The following is a 21,156-nucleotide window of genomic DNA, read 5'->3' on the forward strand; positions in this document are numbered from 1 at the left end:
TTTTATTTGCGGCTATATTGAAAGTCTTGAAGTTTTCATAACCTTAAAATTTATGTCATTTTTGGCGGAGGAGGGGAAATGAGAGGAGGGAGGGGGACTTGCTGCTATATTCAGAGCCTTGAAACGAACATAACCTAAAAATTTAGGTCATTTCTGGCGGGTGAGGGGAGGAAACTTGGGGCTATATTCAGAGTCTTGAAACGAACATAACCTCAAAATTTAGGTCATTTTTAACGGAGGAGGGGAAATGAGAGGAGGGAGGGGGACTTGCGGCTATATTCAGAGCCTTAAAACGAACATAACCTCAAAATTTAGGTCATTTTTGACGGTTGTGGGGAAATGAGAGAGTTAAAAAAATTTGCAAAACATGGTACAGTAAGGACGCCATTTTGAATTTTTTAATTCGCCACTTTTTATTCGAAGCAGTATGAGCTGACGATTATTTTGAGCCGTAATAAGTTGATTTTCGTTGATTAGAATTTTGGATGGAGCTCTGGGCCGGTTGACGTGAAACGTCCCATATATATATATATATATATATATATATATAACACATTAAACTTATTTCACTATTTGTAAAATTTTATATGAAAAGTGTCGGATTTCCCCGATAATCTACGACTTGAACCGAGTTCGACTTCATATTTATTTAATCTGAACTGTCCCGATCCAATCCGATCACTAAAAGTCTTTGTACTATGATCAATTGAAACGTATATGAAAAAATATTATTTATACACTGAAAAAAATTTGCTTCGCATTAATGACTATTAACCACAGCAACTTTAAATCTAGTCAGCGTAACCAAGCATCCTAGTCAATTCAGTTATGTAGATTGGTTAATATTGTCACAGTCGATTTAGTAGAATTGACCCCTTGTTTCAACTATTACGGAAGCGTGAGGTGTACCACCGAGTAGCCAAACTCGAACTAACTCGAACAGCAGTGTCGCCCTGTCGCCTGACCCAGTGACCTGCGCAATGCGGGGTGGCCCCTGAGGGTTGACAGCTATTGGTACTTCCGTGCCGGCTGTCGCTAGTATCTCTCCTTCATTATTAATCGTTATTTTAATTAATAATATAGTGCCGTTACTTCGGAGACATCAGTTGTAACTTCTCTCCTTTTCACCCGACTGATCAATATTATTTATAGTAAAATTGATACAAAACATAATCGTATTTCTCAGTGTGTATTTCTCGACTTCTTTAGGAACAATATACAATTTGTTCTCTCTTCTTTTACAACAATTTACAGGCGTGGTCTTAAAAGGAATATATAATTATTTTATGACTTAACAAATACTAAGAGTAGAGTTCGGGTCTGGCTAACATTTTAATTCTCTCAATAAATAACCGATTTACCCGAAACACGGTAATAAAATAATTTTTACTCTTAAATGAGATTATTGTTTCGGCGAAACCCTTCGGAAATCATACTTTAACGAAGTAATATAATAACAACGTTACACTGTCAATGCATCAAAAGTGGTATACGCTTTCTTTCACAGCAAAAATTATTCAATTAATAATTGTTTTATCTATCCGAATAAAATAAACGACGCGCACTGAACGAGAAACCGAGTTACTAGATTGTCACCAGATAAATTTTCTGACAACCGCGACAGTTGGCAACGCGATGCGCACGCAACCAAGTACAAGTGTCTTGCACATGGACTTGTAGTTGCACTTGGTTTCTGCACCCATTCTGGAATCGCCTTTAAAGAAGTTATCGCTGTGTATCCGGAGCTACTTCTCGACGTCTTTAATACATGTCTGGAGTGTGGAAGGTTTTTCACTGTCTGGAAAACACAGAAGTTGGTCCTCCTTAGGAAGGAAGATAAACCTCTAGATAAAGTCTCATCGTTTAGACCAATTGGTTTATTGGATACGATGGGTAAACTCCTAGAGGGAATGATTCTGGAGAGACTACAGAGAATCCTAGTAGGCGAAAGTAGCTTATCCGAAAACCAGTTTAATTTTAGAAAGTGCCTATCAACGGTAGACGCGATTTTAGCTGTTGTTGAAAAGGCAAATAAAGTCAAATCAGGGAAGAAGAAGGGATTTTGCGCACTCGTAGCCATAGACATACGAAACGCGTTCAATTCCGCGAGATGGGATATTAGTATCGAGGCGATGAAACGTTAAGGGGTGCCAACCTATCTGTTGTGGATCATAGATGACTATCTTAGCGACAGATGGGTTGTGTACGAGAGCGACGCATGTCATATCAAAGAAGAGATGACATGCGGAGCTCCCCAAGGATCGAAAGTGGGTCCAACCATATGGAACGTCATGTATGAAACGTAGACTAGTGGTGACTGTGGTTTAATCAAAGCAGCTTTATGCTGTCCCTGTTTGGGCTTCAGCCCTAAAGTTGAATTGTGTCAGCCTTCAGAACGGTGTCTACATGCGCTGTTCTGGTACTCGCTGGATTACCGCCAATGGATCTATTGGCGTTGGAAAGGAAGGAGATCTTCCATCTTAACAAAGATCTGGCGGGTACTTCAGAGTATAGCGACAGACTCAAAGCGAAAATACGCAGAGAGTCCAGAAGTAGACTCGTTCAGAAATGGCAGCAGAGATGGGATGGGGAGTCTAAAGGTAGGTGGACCTACCGCCTGATTCCCCTCCTCGCCACATGGTTAGGTAGGAAACACGGTGAAGTCGGCTACTACCTTACACAAGCGTTGTCAGGTCATGGTTGTTTCGGACAGTATTTTTATCGATTTAAAATAGAAGTAGGCGCGAGGTGTGTGTATTGCAACGGTTCGGGTGTCGACGAAGCAATACACACTGACGACGCGGAGCACACGCTCTTTTTCTGCGGGCACTGGCGTGAACTTAGGCAAGCTATGTTCTCGGCTGTGGGCACTGAAGTCACAGCCGAGAGCATGGTTTCTATTGTGTGGCAGAGCGCGGACTCTAGGAGGAACGTCGAGTCCTTCATTACAACTGTAATGTGGACGAAGGAGGACGACAGGAAAAGGTTAACCTGGAGAAATCCTGCTGCTCGGCTGGGTGCACGCGCGGGACTGGGGAGACCTTAACTGGCTCTCCTTCTTCTGGCGCTGGCACTCAGTTAAGGATTTAGGACCGAGTGCAACAGTAAGGAGACTTCCACTGGCGATGTATAAAGCTTAATAGTATTTCCGCCAGTGGAGTTAAAGTCTGAAAAAGGTGTGGTTTTTAGTGGGTCGACCAGAACAAGAGCGGTCATCCCCACATAACCTAAAAGTACGGGCTCCAGGTATCTGACTTGGAAGTAGGCCTCCAGAGTTATGCAGATTTTCCACTTCCCTAGTTTAAAAAAAAAATGTTCAAATCAATCATATATATTATATGACTTCAAATCATGTCTCAATTTCCTATATGATTTTTCATAACATCCTATATAGTTTCTTACATAAACATAGGATTGTACATGGATTTTAATATATGAATTTATGTGAGATCCTATATAAGATCCTACATGAGAATTTTCAGTAGGGAACTAAATAGTGTCAAAATAAAAAATTTAATTTTTTCTCCATTTTTGATTTTTGACAACACGAATGGAAATCTTACTTTCTGTAGAAGGGAGGAGTTTAACTCTTAATTTTTATTAGCCAAAAATTTTCATTTTTTATCGACGGGGTGAAACTAAATATTGTAAAAACTAAAAAAATTAAATTTTTCTCCATTTTTAATTTTTAAAGCCACGAATAGAAATCATTCTTTCTGCAGAGAGGAGGAGTTTACATCCTAATTTTTATTGGCAAAAAAAACTACACTTTTTATTTAGAGGGTGGAATTAAATTTTGCAAAATTAAAAAAATTAAATTTTTCTCCATTTTTATTATCTGAAGCCACGAATAGAAATCGCTCTTTCTGTAGAGAGGAGGAGTTTAAATCTTAATTTTTATTGAAAAAAAATCTACAATTTTTATTAATGGGATGAGACTAAATATTGTTTAATTAAAATTTTTTTTGCATTTTTATTATCTGAAGCCACGAATAGAAATCGCTCTTTCTGTAGAGAGGAGGAGTTTAAATCTTAATTTCTATTGGCGAAAAATCTCCATTTTTTATTGAGAGGAGGTGACTAAATATTGTAAATTTAAAAAATTTAATTGAGATGTTTTGCCAATAAAAATGAAGATTTTGATAAAAGTCGTTACATATAAAGAAACCTTTAAGGGAGAGAGGTGGTCCACTTGCCCTCCGGGTGTAATATATATATATATATATACATATATACGCACACATTTTATTTAAATTAAGACATAATGTTTCCGTTATCATTTAGGCTAAGAAAAATTTTAGAGGAATATGTATCGGGGAACGATACATGGGCATGGAATTTGTGAGTGGAAGGTCGGCATGGCTTGAGCAAGAGCGCTTCTCAGCACGTCCGTCACGGTGCACGGCTCCCGCTCGACTGACTCTCCCTCTCGCTCCCTCCACCGTTCCGCGCAGGCGCGGCGAGAGGGGGTACCACTACGCGCTGATTGGCTTCACACCGACGAGGAGGGGGAAACTCGCGCTCTCCGCACGGCCGGAGCACATAAATACTGAGGATTTTCCTGGCAGTCGGCAGATCTCTCCTGGAACTTGCACCGTCAAGACGTGTGTTACGCTCTCGCCTTTTTGCTCCAGCCGACTCAACACTCTCACCAGTGCCAGGGTCGTTCCCCTTAGGGAAATTTTTTGGAAAATAAATAGGCGTTGAACCACAATACCTTTTGTCTTGATTGCCTTCCTGAAGGTCGCCTTTCTCCAATCTGCCCTTCTTAGGGCAAACTCATAAACAACAAATCTGCCCTTTTCAGGGCAAGCTTACGGGGAATTCTTGTTCTTAAACATACGGGCTTGGCCTCGCGGTACACCACCACTCGGCAACCTAAGGCTTCTTAGACCTTCTGGGCTACTTCGGGATATCCATCCGAGGCAGCCTAAGGCCCATCACTGGGACCTTCTGTGCCAACGAAAGGTAACCTGAAGTAAGAGAGTTTCGGTGCCGCATGGCCAAGAATTCCCGTCAACGCCGACTTCATCGCCAGCGCCGAGAGGAAGCCGTGGCTGGACCGCCGCTGGCAAAGGACGCAGCTCGGGACATCGGACAGGAGTCCCACGACGCCGACGCTCCACCTCCAAGTCCGGTTGGCCGCTCAGGATCCAGTAGGGAAGCCGCCGTTGGGTCACCGCTGGTGGACCTTGCCGAGAAGGATCTCGACGCTTTCCACACCAGAACCCTACACGGAGCCGACACTCCACCCGGTCGCTACGCTCCGCTGCCCCCAGGATCCGTACCCCTGCGCAAGGTGTGCAGGTTACGTCGTCGCGTCCGGGCCAAATTCAGCCGTGCCCGACGGACCCTGTTCCCGGTAAACAGCACCCAGAACCGGGCCACCATCCTCACGTTGGACCGGGATCTCGCTGTGGTCACCCAGAATCCAGTGCCGGACAACACTACCTGCGCCACCCGCCAGCCTCTACGAGAAGTGAGGCTACATCGCGTCCATCCCCTGGTTCGACAACACCAGGGCTGGATCCAAGAGTGTCGGGCTTTGGTGAAGGAGGCGGTCACCGAGGGTCGGACTACGTCCTCGAGGATTGACACGTGCCCGAACGTGTACTTCTACGCATGCATATAACAAGCTCATCGGGTGGATCGAGTAGCTCAACGAGTCTGTTAAGTGTAGGCGTGTGACACGGTTCGCTCTTCAGGGCACCTACGTTTATCATCGGCTCTTCTCAGGGCCACCAAAACACTCTCCACGTGGGAAAGCCATAGAGTTCTTTCGACCCATTGATCCTTTCTTCTCCACCCACGGTGATTGGTATCAATTTAAACTCCCACTCTCTATAGAAAGAATGATTTCTATTCGTGGCTTCAGAAATTATAAATGGAGAAAAATTTAATTTTTTTAATTTTACAATATTTAGTTCAATCTCCTAAAAAAAGGGTAGTTTTTTTGCCAAAAAAATTGGGATTTAAACTTCTCCTCCTTGCAAAAAGAATGATTTCTATTCGTGGCTTTCAAAAATTAAAAATGGACAATATATTTAATTTTTAAAATTGTCGTTATTTGATTTACGTAGTGGAGTGTAGTCAGGGTTGAACATAGTTTTGTCTTTTCTCTATAACTTCCCCTATAAGCCGAATTTTGAGATTTCTCGCATATGGTTCGAAAGATCTACTAAAATGTAATGTTTTTGCTGAACATTGTAAAAATATTTGACCAAAAGTTTCGGAGTTATAGTCAATTAAAAAAAAAAGTAGCCAGGGTTGAACCAGGTAGTCAGGGTTGAGCCACTGTAGAAAATCAATTAAATATGCAGATAAATGATTAATAATGACCTTAAAACGATAAAATGGCGCTCAAATACTCTTGGAAATGTGTAAAGGAACCACGAAATTCAAATAAAATACCCTTATTGTGTAATTTTCAGATTTTTGCTTGTATCGCGAAGCTGGTCTGAAAAATGAAAAAAAAATTAGCAAAAATTTGTATTTCCTTTCTTTCCAATGGAAATGAAGTTTGTGACACCTCTTTAAGTCGACAAATCTTCCATTGCAAGAACCCTTCATAAATGCAAAATTTTTTGGTGGCTCAACCCCCCGTCGTTTAGCGTCACATCACACACAAAAATAAACACTTGATCCAAACACCATATTACGTTCCACATTTTCATATAACATCTTAATGAACAATTTTAGTCAAGTTACTTTGTCTTTGACATATTTTTTCTGCACTTAATTGTCTTGTTTTAAAACAAGAAAAAAGTTTTTTGTTGAGCGTACAGCTCTGACTTGCATAATACGTCTTTATTGTTCGCACACTTCACTACAACGTATGAGAAAAGTTCGCTGACATTGCTAACAAATACTTACATACAAAGACAGGTGGATCTAGTGTGATAAAACAAAATAAACGCGATGGCTGACCACTGTCCAACCCTGACTACTCTCTCCTATTACTAAATTTTTATTTATCTAAATTAATTTTATGATTATTTTTTGTTGTATTTTATTATTATAATATTTAATAATAGTTTAAAATTTTAATATTTATCTATTTTTTTACTTTATTTTTTATGTAAGATAAATATACTTTTAATGAATTATGATATTTCTTAATGTTTATTTTTCATCATTTTTATAAGCCATAGTTTTTTTAAACATAAAATAATGTAGTTATAAATATGTGTTTAATTGAAATCTGAGGCCGGTAGGCGGGGCGTCTGGAACAGAACATTTCCAAAATTTGCAGGCGTGGGCGTTTACCATCAGCGCTGTGATGCATCGGGTTAAAATAAAATAATAAATTTACACTTTAGCGTACGTAATAAATTAATAACCATTTTATAATGTTAAAGTAACTACTAACTAACTTTCTTACTTAGTAAACGCCTATGCCTGCAAATTTTGGAAATGTTCTGTTCAAGTTGCCCCGCCTACCGGCCCACTGAGCTTGCACGGCCAATCACAACGCGTAATTTTTAAATTTTCAATTGCAATTTACGCAAAAACTATAAAAAATTTTAAAAAACTGTAAAGGACTTTTCGTCTTATTTTTTTCTGAAGAATATGTCCCTTTAATATGTACACCCTCGACTGGGACACCCTGTATATATATAAAGTATACATTTGAGGTAAATTTAAAGAATTAATTAAAGTTAAGAAACCAAAAATTCACATTTTGGCAATAAAATTTTGCTGTCTCGACGAGGTAGCAAATTTTTTTGCTGATCGTAAAGAGGAAGCAAAATGTTCATGTAATGAACATCTGAATTTACAACTTTTTTCAAAGCCAACACTTATTTTTCGATTTTCACCCCTTCGGGTATTTTTTTTTATTTTCATTGGGAAGCTGAGGTTTTTTCCCATGAGCTATGTAAATATGAAAGTGGGACAACAATAACTTTGTGAGAAACATAATATTCAAGTAGGCGGTGCCTATCTAAATCGTCGAAGATGATTTCTAGGTATACCCGTTATCAGCGACCTTGTTGTCCAAGTGTTAAGGATATTTTCTCAAACCTCAAATATGAATGCCAAAACCATTAAAAAAAATTCGAGATAAATTCTCGGCGATGATCCTAAATTATACCAATCATCGGCAACCTGGTTCTGTAGGTGAAAAATTACCATGTATTATTGTGCGGTTGTTAGTTCTGAATGTACATAAAAAATTTCAGTTCTCTAGAACATCAGCAAATCGTTTAAATTAAATATTAAAATTTCATATTTTGACTTTTGTAAAACAAATTGTTTATAACAATAACACTGGTATTAAAAAAATTATTTAACCATAAAAATCGTGTTCAGCATAAAAAATACATAAGGAACACTTATCTAGGTCCTTTGAAATATAAAATGTTTCAAGAAATCTATTTCAATTAGTAGTAAAACTTTAAACGCGTTTTTCTCGAAAAGTTGATTTTGGTCGATAGCACCGTTTTCTCAGACCCGGCCACATATGTAATATATTACTTAATATTATAAATGATAAAATTAATAATAATTATTATAATAATTATAATAATTATAATTAATTATAATAATTATTATTATTGTTAACATATTAATTATTTTATTAATTAATTTTAAAAATTATCGATGGCTTTGCGGAATGTGATTATTTCACAAAAGAACTTAAAAATTTCCTTCACGAATTTCTCACCAAAAACAGACACAAAAATGTAATAAAAAATTTAAAAAGGAATAAAACACCCTTTTATTAAATTGAAAATAATTTTTGTTCATTTGATAGACACTCTCAACCCTGTAGAATGCAGAGAGCTGTTACTGAAGTAAACAGGAATAATATAGGTGCGTACAACGATGGGTACTCATCTTTGCGTCGATAGCGCGGGTGTACCGCCTACTTTAATATTATGTTTCTCACAAAATTATTGTTGTCCCACTTTCAAATTTACATAGCTCATAAGAAAAAACCTCAGCTTTCTAATGAAAATAAAAAAAAAATACCCGAAGGGGTGAAAATCGAAAAATATGGTTGATTTTCAAAAAAGGGGTGGAAATTTTTTTTTAATTTCGTATACATTTTTGAAAAGTACGTAAAAAATGCATTAAAATTCATTATAGATAAATTAAAATCGATTAACTTTTGTCATAGTTATACGGATTTGAAAATGGCAATGTTACCCTTAACGTAAAAACTTCAACCCCCTCTACTTTCTACAAATATTTTTTTAATGAGTTTATATTTTAGGGATTTATTACTATCATATAGGACAACAATTTACCTAAGTATGAAGCCAATCCCAGAACATTGACTTTTTGGGCTGGGGCGATTGAAAAGGAATCTCTCATATCTAAAACTGAATTTTTGCATTTTCTAAATGTTGCATTGGAATCAGTGACTTTAATAAAATAAAAATTAAATATATAAAAAAAATTCAAAATGGCGGATCTAATATGGTGGATTTTTTCAAAAAATTGCTCAGATTTCTTTGAAACCTTCTACTCGGGGGTTTTTGGGGTCATTGATTACAAATATGATGTTAGTTTATAAAAATTTAAAATGGCGGCCTACATAATTTTGAAATGAATGAAATAGATTGAAACTTTTTACTCCTTGGAGGTTTTCGAGGTCACTGAAGACGAATCTGATGTTAGATTTAAAAAATCCGGCAGCCCTTTTCGGGGCGGCTACATTCTCATCATGCGCTTCGCGCGTAGGGTTCGCTAAATTGAGCGCACCCCGGGGCGCGCGATAGGTGAACGTTCCGCCTCGCGGTCCAATATTGAGGCCTTCTCCAGAATGGAGCTAAACGCAGACGCGACGCATCGCAATACTAAGCAAATGGGGATGCGTCGCGTTTGCGTTGTGTTTAGCTCCATTCTGAAAAGGGCCTGAAGTCGGCTCTACAATCCATGGTACGCGACGCGAACGTTAACGCGACGTGCTGACGTCACCCATTTGATTTACATTGTGACGTCAGCATGTCGCGTTCACGTACACGTTTAATGTAGAGCCAACTTGATGCGCGCATTGTTCTGCCGTCGCGCTACGCGGTCCGTTTGTCTCTCACGTTCAAAAAAAGTAGAAGCATTAATTAGATTGTACAGGTCTTTGTAATTAACAAAAATCAACAAACCATTTTTTTTAAATAAGTTATTCCGTTTCGAACTGATATCGCTTCAGCAAACGAAACAATTCATTGCAAATTTTAATAAATTTAAAAAAAAAAATTTATAGTAAATGAATTTTTAAAGAACCAAAAAAATTAAATTTTATATCGGATACCTAATTCTAAAAACATTAAGTTTAACCAATCATAGTTTCTGTATTCATAATCAAAATTGTTTTAAATATTCCTATTTATTTTTCACACCATACAGAATTTGAAGTCTTTTTTCCAATTTGGCGATTCCAATGCAGATGTACGGATGCAATCCGATAGGTAAGAAAATTTAAATAAAATGTTTATTAATATTAAGCTGTTTTTTGTCAAAAATAAAAAAAACTAAGAAAAAATATTTTTAAAAAAATATTCATTTTGAAATTTTTCGTCACCTATACCGTGGATGTCCCAGTTACCGTCCACCTAAGACCTAGTTTCCGTCCAGTTTAATTTTCAAAATAACATTTATAAAAAAATTATTTTCTTTTATTTGTTTACTTAAACTAATAAGTCGATTGCGTGCCAAAAGGAATAAATTATTGTTAAAAAATAATTTAAATTACTATACGAGATATTTGTAAAATGGACGGAAACTGGGACATGGACGGTAAATGGTACATCCACGGTATTAGTAAAAAATTCACCTATTTATCTATTTTTAAGGTTTTCACATTTTTCTTTGTTTCTCAGTTTGAATCTCTTTGTTCGCAATCACTTTGATTTTTTAGAAATCTTATAGGGGGACCGGGGCTGAAAGTGCCAGGGGTAAGTCGTGCCGATAGGAATATCTCAAAAACTAAAATTTTTTTTTGAAAAGTGGAAGTAAGAGAAGTATTGTTTTACTTATGCGCATCTTTAGTAGCTACTTTGACTTTGTTTGCTTCACGGAATAATTAGCTGTTAGTAATTTGGTGCTTTGGCGACACTTACGTGCAAGTTTTCATGTTTATACTTTTTAGTCTACTTTTTGCATTTTTAAAGATATCGATACGCATTTTTTTAAAAAATAATCCTTTATCGAGAGATTCAATGGTGTATTGATCTTAACATTTAATTTATCTAGTTTTTTAATATATGATAAAAAGATAGCGTCGACGCAACGTGGTTAATTGTGCCTTTCACTTGGGGCTGGTTGTGCCGCTGTCAATCGATACATAACCATAATTTACTATTGCCTCGTTTGTTAGAATAGTAATTATTCCAACCCAAAATCAAGAGAAAAGTTGATTCAATGCATAGTTTGCAAAAACTGGGCACATTTAAAATGTGTAAAGGGTAAAAAAAGTGTCAGTTATACAGGGTGTTCCAAAAGTATGGAAACTTGCAAATATCTCAAAAAGTACGAATTGTCGTAAAAAATGTTCAAGACAAAAGTTGTTCCAAACAAAAAGAGGTACATCTTTGAAACCAAAAAATTGGGCCCGGAGCCCAATGTGAGGCCCAAGGTAAAAAAATTAGTTGTTTTAAATAAAACCCATTAATTTTCAGTATCCAATTCGTAATCCCCATGAATTTCTTGGGTTAGACTTGTAGTACAAATGACAAAAATATTGGGCCCAATGTCTGGGATTAGGCCCAACATTTTTCGTTAAATAAATAAATTTAAAAAATCGCATCTTTAGGAGTTTTTGGGGTCACAGGATTAAAAATTCGAAGCTAATTTTCAAATTGTACACAAAGCCCAATGTAAGATTCCGCGGCCCAATGTCAGGCCCACATTAAAAAAATTAGTTGTTTAAATAAAACCCACTAATTTTCAGTATCCATTTCAGAATCGTTATGAAATTCTGGGTTTAAACTTGTGGTACAAAAGCCAAAAAATATTGGGCTCAATGTCTGGGATTGGGCTCAACATTTTTTGACAAATAAATAAAATAAAATCGCATCTTTTGGAGTTTTTGGGGTTCACAGATTAGAAATTCAAAGCTACTTTTCAAATTGGGCACAGAGCCCAATGTAAGATTCCGCAGCCCAATGTGAGGCCTACAGTAAAAAAATTAGTTTCCTTCCATTTCGTAATCGTTCTGAAATTCTGGGCTTAGACTTGTGGTACAAATTCCAAAAATATTGGGCCCTCACATTGAGCTGCAGAATCTTACATTGGGCTCTATGCTCAATTTGAAAATTAGCTTCCAATTTTTAATCCTGTGATCTCAAAATCTCTCCAAGATGCGAATTTTTAAATTTGTTTATCTGTTGATAAATTTTGGACCCAATATCTTGGATTAGGCCCAATATTTTGGGCACTTATACCACATTTCTGAACGCAGAATTTCATGGGTTTTACGAATTTGATACTGAAAATTAGTGGTCTCATTTAAGAAAACTACTTTTTTCATTGTAGGGCCCAACATTGGTCTCCGGGCCCAATTTTTTGGTTTCAAAGATGTACATCTTTTTGTTTGGAACAACTTTTGTCTTGAACATTTTTAACAAAAATTCGTACTTTTCGAGATATTTGCAAGTTTCCATACTTTTGGAACACCCTGTATGTGTGTCAATTGTAATTTCAATAAATCGCATTCAGAATAAGTAGTCACGTCTTAAAAATTATTTATTAATCAGAAAGTGGAGTTTTTACAATTAATTAACGACACAAATAATTATTTCAAAAAATATTTTAAAAAACTGACTAATTGTGTAATTGTAAAATTTAAGTCAGAAATGTTTATTTATTTACAAAAATCTATAAATGTTACGATTGTTGGAAAAATCTTTTAAAAGTTTATAATAAAAATACTTATTACGAAAATTATATTTTAAGTGACTGACTAACTATGCATTTATAGATTATAAGTCAGAAAATGTTTATTTGTTTTTACTAAAATCTAGAAATCTTAAGATTGTTCCTAAAAACCTTTAAAAGTTTATAACAAATGATTAATAAATAATAGTAAATCATATATTGGGAATATTTATTTTATTTCTTACGCGCAAAATCATTTGCTTCAATTGAAACAACTAAAAAATCTGAATGCACTTGAATGCTCAAATTTTCATAACTTCGTCAATTTTGCTCCAATCGGTTTGAAATTTTTACCCGATATTCTTGAAATATTATACATTTGTTTAAAAAAAATAAAAAAAAATACAAAAAAAAATTAAATACCATACTCCCCCCTTAAGAAAAGTCACTGAGATGTGGTACTAACCCCTTAATTATTTAAAATTATAAAATTTATTTGTATGTGTGTGTATTTGATGTTTGTTTATAATTGATAAAAATATTTATACTATCTAGTAACAATTATTATTTATAATAAATAATAATCTAAAAGAAATTAAAAATTTACGGAATTCGGTCCGTAACAAAGTTAGCTTCATCTACTGGGTTGTCGGTGAACTTACTTCAATTTTCAATCGGTAATACAGTTTTCTATATTATCAGTCGAGTTAATTTTTCAGTTAGATTCATATCTTGCCGGTTGCTGATAAAGTAGAAATCTGCAGTACCGACCGAGCAGTTAACGACTGGTAGGTACTTAGCCGAGATTAGAACCTGCCGCAGAAACCGTCTTGCTAAAATACTGTTAATGAATGTATTGATTGGTTATAAATGTCATATCGTAAAACGTGTAGGAGTTCTAACTTGGCAGCGGTAGTGACCGGACGGAATATGTTCCGCACTCCATGCATTTACCAGTGATTTTGTTCTACCTTTGATTTGTTCAAACAAGTTTTAGTTCATTTTTAGCCAAGTTCTGTGTTGTGAATACATATGATTTGTTCTGCTTTTGAAAGCAACTATATAACCTTTTTTATTAAACCGTTCGTTCTACCACGTGCTCTCTGAAGTGTTCTTCGAAGTTTGTTCTAATCCTGATCCGTTCTGAGTTTTGTTCTATAAGCGAGTGTGACTTTTACCCTCGCTCATCGTAACCTTTTTGTGAAATATCCAAATTTTTTGTGTCACCCTGAGAATCCATTTTATTATTATATTCTGTTCCGTATGATTTTTCATAAATTTTACTAGTTTTATCTGAGTTTGAGGTGACTCACTGTTATCGTGCTGTTTATAATGCTTTGTGGAACTATGTAAACATCTTTTGTATATCTGCGGTGTCACGTTGCAGTGTTGTGGTCTTCGACAGTTTAATATCTTAACTGTATACCCCTTGTTCAAGATTTAAGTATATTTAAAGTGTTTGAAACCCAGTGTTGACATTTTCCCGCGTTACAAATACAATTGATGTTGCTCACTCAATTTGAGTTTGTTTTTCATTGTTTTGCCCAGAGGGAGCTGGACTACAGTAGTCTTACTTTAACCATCCATTGTGTTATTTTTCTGATTGAAAGTTAGAAATTGTTATTGAGATCAATTATATATATCAATGTATGGCCTATACGCTTTGAATTCAATTCTCACATGTATTCTTCTCATGGGAGTTTAATATGATTCATGAATAGATTCAACGTATGGCAAAGTCATTTTCCTTGTACTCGACTTGTCCGTTTCCAAGCGAACAATATATTTGATTCAATCTCAAATTTCCTATACGTTGGATTTCCTTTGCTGTTGTCTAACCTGTATTACCAACAATGTAGCATATAGTGTATTCTAGAACTTTTTCGTCTTCTAAGTTTATTGTTGATTCCGATTCTGGACGTTGTGCTGTTCAGATCGAACATTTTGTTTGTTTTTTTTAATTTTGTTTAAACTTTTTGCTTTTTTCTGTTTTTGCATTTTTTTATGTTATTTTTGAGGGAATGTCCCTCTAGATGCTTTTAATATAATTTTTGTTTTTGGAGTGTTTGTTTTTGAAGTGCTTTTGCTTTAACTTACCTCATTTCTTTGAAGCGTCATAGAACAGTGATCAATTTTAAATCCATCTGTATTTAACAGATTAAATATGAATCGCTTTTAATAATAAATTTTTAAGCGTGCAGGGAATAATTTTTCTCTTGTTCTTTGCTTATTTTGCTATTTTACAAAACTTTTGTGCACGTGGTTACATAACCTTAAAGGGCCTTTTGGTTAACCTCAAAATTTTTTGAAGTCAATTAAGGAACACTGTATGCTGTCTATTGAGGGTTTTACTGATGCTTTTCTCTTCTGTATCTGGATTACATCATTTTATACCTTGCCGCATATGGAGGATTATTGGCCATAAATTAAATTGGATTAATGCATGGACTTCTGTCATTTCTGCACTATGGGGAATTTTCTCAAAAAGCTGTCCAAAATTCAAATTTTTGGATAGACATAAAAAAATTTTTTTTTGTAGGATATTGTTTATTTATATGTCAAAGTAATAGAAACTGGGCTTTATTTTGACATTGCAATTGTTTTTGTTTTCATATTTGCGGTCAAAGTTGCGAGATGGTTGAATGCTCAAACGTATTTACAAAAGTGACTTCAAACAGTAAATTGTAAAGTGAGTTTGTTTGAATCGTGGTTGAAAGCGACAACGAAGGAACAGAAAAACGAAAATGTTTTGGAATGCTTTCTACAAAATCTTTCTAAAGATACAACAAATGTAGAATTATTATCCAATTTAAAAACAAAAGTCTATTTTGTTTGTCGAGATTTAGAAAGACGTTGGTAAAAGTGCCATAGGAAAGTCGATTTTTTTCAAAATAAACATGAGGTCTATCTTCCAAATTCGACGAAAATAAAACTGATAGATTCAGGAACAAAAACCTCTACATCGAAAATTGAAACAGAATTAGCTGCAGAACCATCAACATCCGCGCGAGGTCGTAAAAGAAAATCATTTGAAGAAAGCTCGAAGCGATCAAAGCGAAGGAGAGCTAGTGAGATTTCAAATTCAGCGATGGATGATACTAATCTGTTGATTCGTGCTGCATATACTTCTGCATATAAAAACTCAAATTTAACCTTATCACGCGCATTAAAAACGACATTAGAAAGCCCAGAAAATATTTTAAAGCTAAGCTCTGTGGAAACAAAAAGTATAAATCCATTAACATCAGATAAAGCTTTAGCTTTCTTACTCGAAAAAACTTCGATTTTGTCGACCAATAAAGCTTGAATTTGTTAAAGAGACTAAGGAGACTGTTTTAAAAGAACGTGCTGAAATAGACGAGCAGATTAAAAAATTAAGAATATTTCAATTTCCAATTGACGATGGAAAATGCATAAATGTGCATTTTAAATTGTTTTTGACAATAATCGATGGCGAGGTTCTTAATATCTTAACGGAGACTCCTTCATATCAAACCTGTCCTATATGTGGTGCTACACCAAATGATTTTCTTGCAGTACATGATTTTACTTCAGAAAAGTTTAAGCCTAAAGAAGGTCATTTAAGATATGGAATAAGTCCGCTTCATTGTTTATTAAGATGTTTTGAATTTCTTCTCCATCTTGGGTACAAAATGAAGGTAAAAAAGTGGCAAATAAGAAGTTAAAAAGATAAGAAAATTGTAGAAAAAAGTAAAGAAAGAATACAAAAAGAATTTTTGGAGAAATTAGGTCTGCCAGTCGACAAACCAAAAACTGGGGGATTTGGCAGCAGTAATGACGGTAACACTGCAAGACGAGCGTTTGATAACACAGGCACACAAAAAATAAAAAGCTGTTTGGCCGAGACACTACACTAGTCTATTTCCATGTATTTTTTCACGCTGAATCCGAATCCGAAGTCAGAATTATCAGATTGGCTTTTATTTTTGAGATCTGTGCCCCTAATTCAGAATTTTTATCAGTTTTTGGCGATTTTAGCTCAAAGAAATTTTTTTTGCCGAAACACTACGATAGTGCATTTTCATGTATTTCTTCACGCTGAATCCGAATTCGAAGTCAGAATTGACAGGTTGGCTCAAATTTTGAAGATATTTCCAGAAAACTGATTTTGAGTTTTTTGTTACTTGCGTTTTATTGCAATTATCTCAAAAATTTGAGACAATCTAACAATTCTGACTTTGGATTCGGATTCAGCGACAAAAAATACATGGAATTACACTATCGCAGTGACATTCAAAATTTTTTTAACTTTTTGATTTTATTTTTCATTCTAAGCAGTTTTTTGAGTTTATCTCAAAAATAAAAGCCAATCTGATAATTCTGACTTCGGATGCGGATTCAGCGTGATAAAATACATGAAAATAGACTAGTGTAGTGTCTCGGCCAAACCACATTTTACTTTTTGTGTGCCTGTGTAATTATGAAGTATTTTCAGAAATACTTCGTGTAGATAAAGATTTAGTTTTTCGATTCAGAGTCACTTTGATGACGTTATCCTGCCAACTACCTGTCGACTCAGAAAAATTTCAAAGATATTGTTTCAATACAGGATTTCAGTATATGGAAAAATACCCTTGGCTACCGATGACACCCACAGTACACAAGATCATCGTACACTCACGACAAATTATGGAAAATTCGGTTTTACCCCTGGGATTTTTCGGAGAAAATGCAGCAGAATCAAGACACAAAGTATATAAGTCGGACAGAATAAATCACTCTAGGAAAAACAACCGGAAAAATAATTTGACCGATGTTTTTCATCGCGCTATGGATAGCTCTGATCCCTTTATTTCATCAATTTATTTAACAAAGCGTATTAAACAGCATAAGAAAGCGAACCTTCCACAGTTCCACACGAAGTTATTTAAATGCTATCCTGTAACGATTTATTTAACGAAGATGACTATGACAATGATAAACAGGATTATGATGATGATGATGATAACGACGATGACGATGAAGATACCGATGAAGATGATCAGGACAGCTTTACTTATGAATAAAATGTGGTACAAAACTAATTTTCTAATAATATTGTGCACTTCAGTTATTAATTATAAGTACTTAATAAATTGTGTAAAGACTTTTTCCCACCATTTTTCATACATTTACCAACTATTCAATATAAACGATTTAAAAAGTACCATACATAATCTTCAATAAATTTGTTTATCATTTTCTTCTCTTTACGTCTTTAATTACTAACTCTAAAAATCCTAAAAAAAAGATTCATTGAAATAGTACATTTTTAACAAAAAAACCGACATATTGAATCTGTCATTTTGAATTTTTAAAAACTAACTTCAGATTCGTAATCAGCGACCCTGAAAACCCCCGAGTAACAAATTCGAGGCGATTTCAGTCACTTTTTAAAAAAGTCGTCTGCCATTTTAGATCCGCCATTTTGAATTTTTAAAAACTAACTTCAGATTCGTAATCAGCGACCCTGAAAACCTCCGAGTAACAAATTTGAGGCGATTTCTGTCACCTTTTAAAAAAGTCGTCTGCCATTTTAGATCCGCCATTTTGAATTTTTAAAAACTAACTTCAGATTCGTAATCAGCGACCCTAAAAACCCCCGAGTAACATATTAACTTATATTCGTTCATGTGGTGTTGGTATTTCAGATTACTATATGTTCATGTCAATTTACATTATTTAAAAAACCTTGATAGATGTTACTTAATTTTTCTATGTCAGTTTTAAAATTTATTGAATGTTTATCTTTAGCAATATAAACCATTTCAATGAATTTTCTTATAAAATAATTTTCCTCAGTGTTCAGAATTGATATTTTATTAAAATCAAAATTATGATTATTTTCTGTGGCATGATGAGCTAATGCTGTATTTGATTTTTTATTTTTAATATCTCTATTATGTTCTGTAATTCTAGTTTTTAAGTGTCTAGATGATTCTCCAATATATACACTATTACAGATTTGACAAGGGATTTTATAAATAGTGTTAATTTTTTGAGTTTTTTCTATTTTATCTTTAGTTGATATTAATATATTTTTTTGAAGCGTATTTTCGATTGATTGCACTATTCTAATATTATATTTATTAAAAATATTATAAAATATATTTTCTAAATTTTTTGTTACAAACCAAAAATTTATTTATTTAAATTTTATTATTTAAATCGAGCTTTTGAGATGGCCCTAAATTTTAGTTTGGGGAGGCACCAAGCTGCCAAGGTCTGAAGGACCTTGTTTAATTTTGTGGGGACGTTATCCTACTTTTAAAAGTTACGCTCTGCTTCGTTGTTTTTCTTTGAATGATTGGTTGAAAATCAATTAGTTATGGTGTTAAAGGAAAGGAGTTCAGTTGAAAGGTAAGTAAAATTTAGTAATTTTATTTATATTTGTTCTTTTATTCAGGAAAGAAAATATTGTGGTTAACAAGTGAATTTAAAAGTTTAATACAAAATAGAGTGGTTAATGTTGAACGATACAGAATTTACTTACGACTGCCGACGTCAGCTAGAGATATTCTTGTTGTCGTCGGGCAAGAACGCTTTTAATTACACTTAACTTGGTTGTCTTTACAACCTATTGTTCGAATTTTACAGGTTAAATTATTTGGTTTACCCGAATAAAAGTTTTTAACACTGCGTTGTGGGGCCACTGTAACGAAACGGCGCAGGCGCTACACGCACGGACTGGCCGGTTATTTATTAAACAAAATTCGATTTAGTAAAATTTATTTACTAAACCGAATTTCTCCCGCTACAGCTCTCACGTGGACTTCGTCGGTTAGAAGACTTCTATTTTATTTTTCGTCCGCCTTTCGTGTTATACTTTTAATCTAAGTTCTACACGGGGGTCCGACGCGCAGACGGGCTAAGTCGCGGCGTTCTTGAGGTCTCGCAACACTTACCAGGCTAGAGCCAGAAGATGTTGCTCGGAAGAGTCAAGAAGTTGTACTGCAATCAATTAGATTTTGCGACTAGCCTCTAGTCCTTGCCTTCAGTGTCAAGGTGGGGAAAACGAAAAATTTAGATGGAAGTAGGGGAAAATTTCTGGGCCCGGTGGGAGTTGCAATTTTGCTGATCTTTTTGATTCCCATGCAGGCTCCGTGAGAACGGAAATGGTCTGTTAATATGAGACATTTCTGAAAATTATTTTAAAATAATTTAATTAAATTATAATTTACTTAACAAAATTATAATTTAATAACATAAATTGCAATATTATTTAACAAAATTATAATCCAATTTCATTATAAATGGTGCAATAATTTATTGCAATTATTACAACCCATATAGAAGATAGCAAGTAGGTTGCGTATCCAATTGTGACTATATCCATATCTATGACTCATGGTTTTCCGTTAATTTGTTGGAAACAAAGTTGCAACAAATGTGTATTAAATAAAAGAGTCTTCTGCAATTGGGCATATAATGTTCCAAGGCAACATGCGTTCGCATATAATACCGGATCAGCTGTTGGAAACGCACGTGCTTTTGTTTTGGTGCTGTGTTTACAACTTGCGGGCCCGGAGGGGTGAAGGAAAGGTTTTACGCACAGATAAGGCAGCGAGTAGAGGCAAGCGTTGCGCGTGTGTGTTAGTGCCCGTAGCACGACGAGTCCCATGGTGGTGTGAGTCTTGTAACCGAGAACCCACGAGCGCACTGTAGTTTATGCACGGCTGTTTCGTGTCCGTGTGTGTTGCGCTGGTCGTCCCCCCCACATATACACCACAAGCGGTGAGTTGTATATGTTCGAATGTATATATTTTTTTTTCTTTTGCATTTACTATTACATATATATTTTTTTAATATAATTCCTTTTGTATTCTTATAAAACGTAGTCTTGTTCGCGCAATGTTGCATCTCGACATTTTCTTCGCAACATTGCTGCAGCAAATACGCGTGGTGCTTGAACGAGGTAGATGACTAATATTGCAACTATGTTGATTTTCGCCATGATGCTTCACAACATTGTTACAATGTTTCCAATAATAAAAGACATATGTAACGATGATAAAATAGATATGCAACCTTGCGACAGTGATATTTTTCGCTATCTGGCTTCGTAACATTGTCACAAGGTTACCCTCTAGAGACAATTTTAAAAACTTAATTTATAATATTTTATATTTGAAAGAAGGGTGCCGAGTAAAGAGTGTTAGCGAGCTGCCGACGGTTCCTTATCAGGGTGTCAGGTATCCGTAAACAAGGTCTTGCTTCTCATAGCGAGTCTTGTTGACGAAAAGAGATTAAAATATAATAGGCAGTGTTGCCGAATACTAATTGAATTTTAAATGTTTGCAGTGAAGCATCTAAATATGTAACATTTTTTATATAAGG

The sequence above is a fragment of the Leptopilina boulardi genome, unplaced genomic scaffold (genome assembly GCF_019393585.1).
Source record: "Leptopilina boulardi isolate dan_hultmark-lab unplaced genomic scaffold, ZJU_Lbou_2.1 LbouV2_351, whole genome shotgun sequence".
Classification (NCBI taxonomy): domain Eukaryota; kingdom Metazoa; phylum Arthropoda; class Insecta; order Hymenoptera; family Figitidae; genus Leptopilina; species Leptopilina boulardi.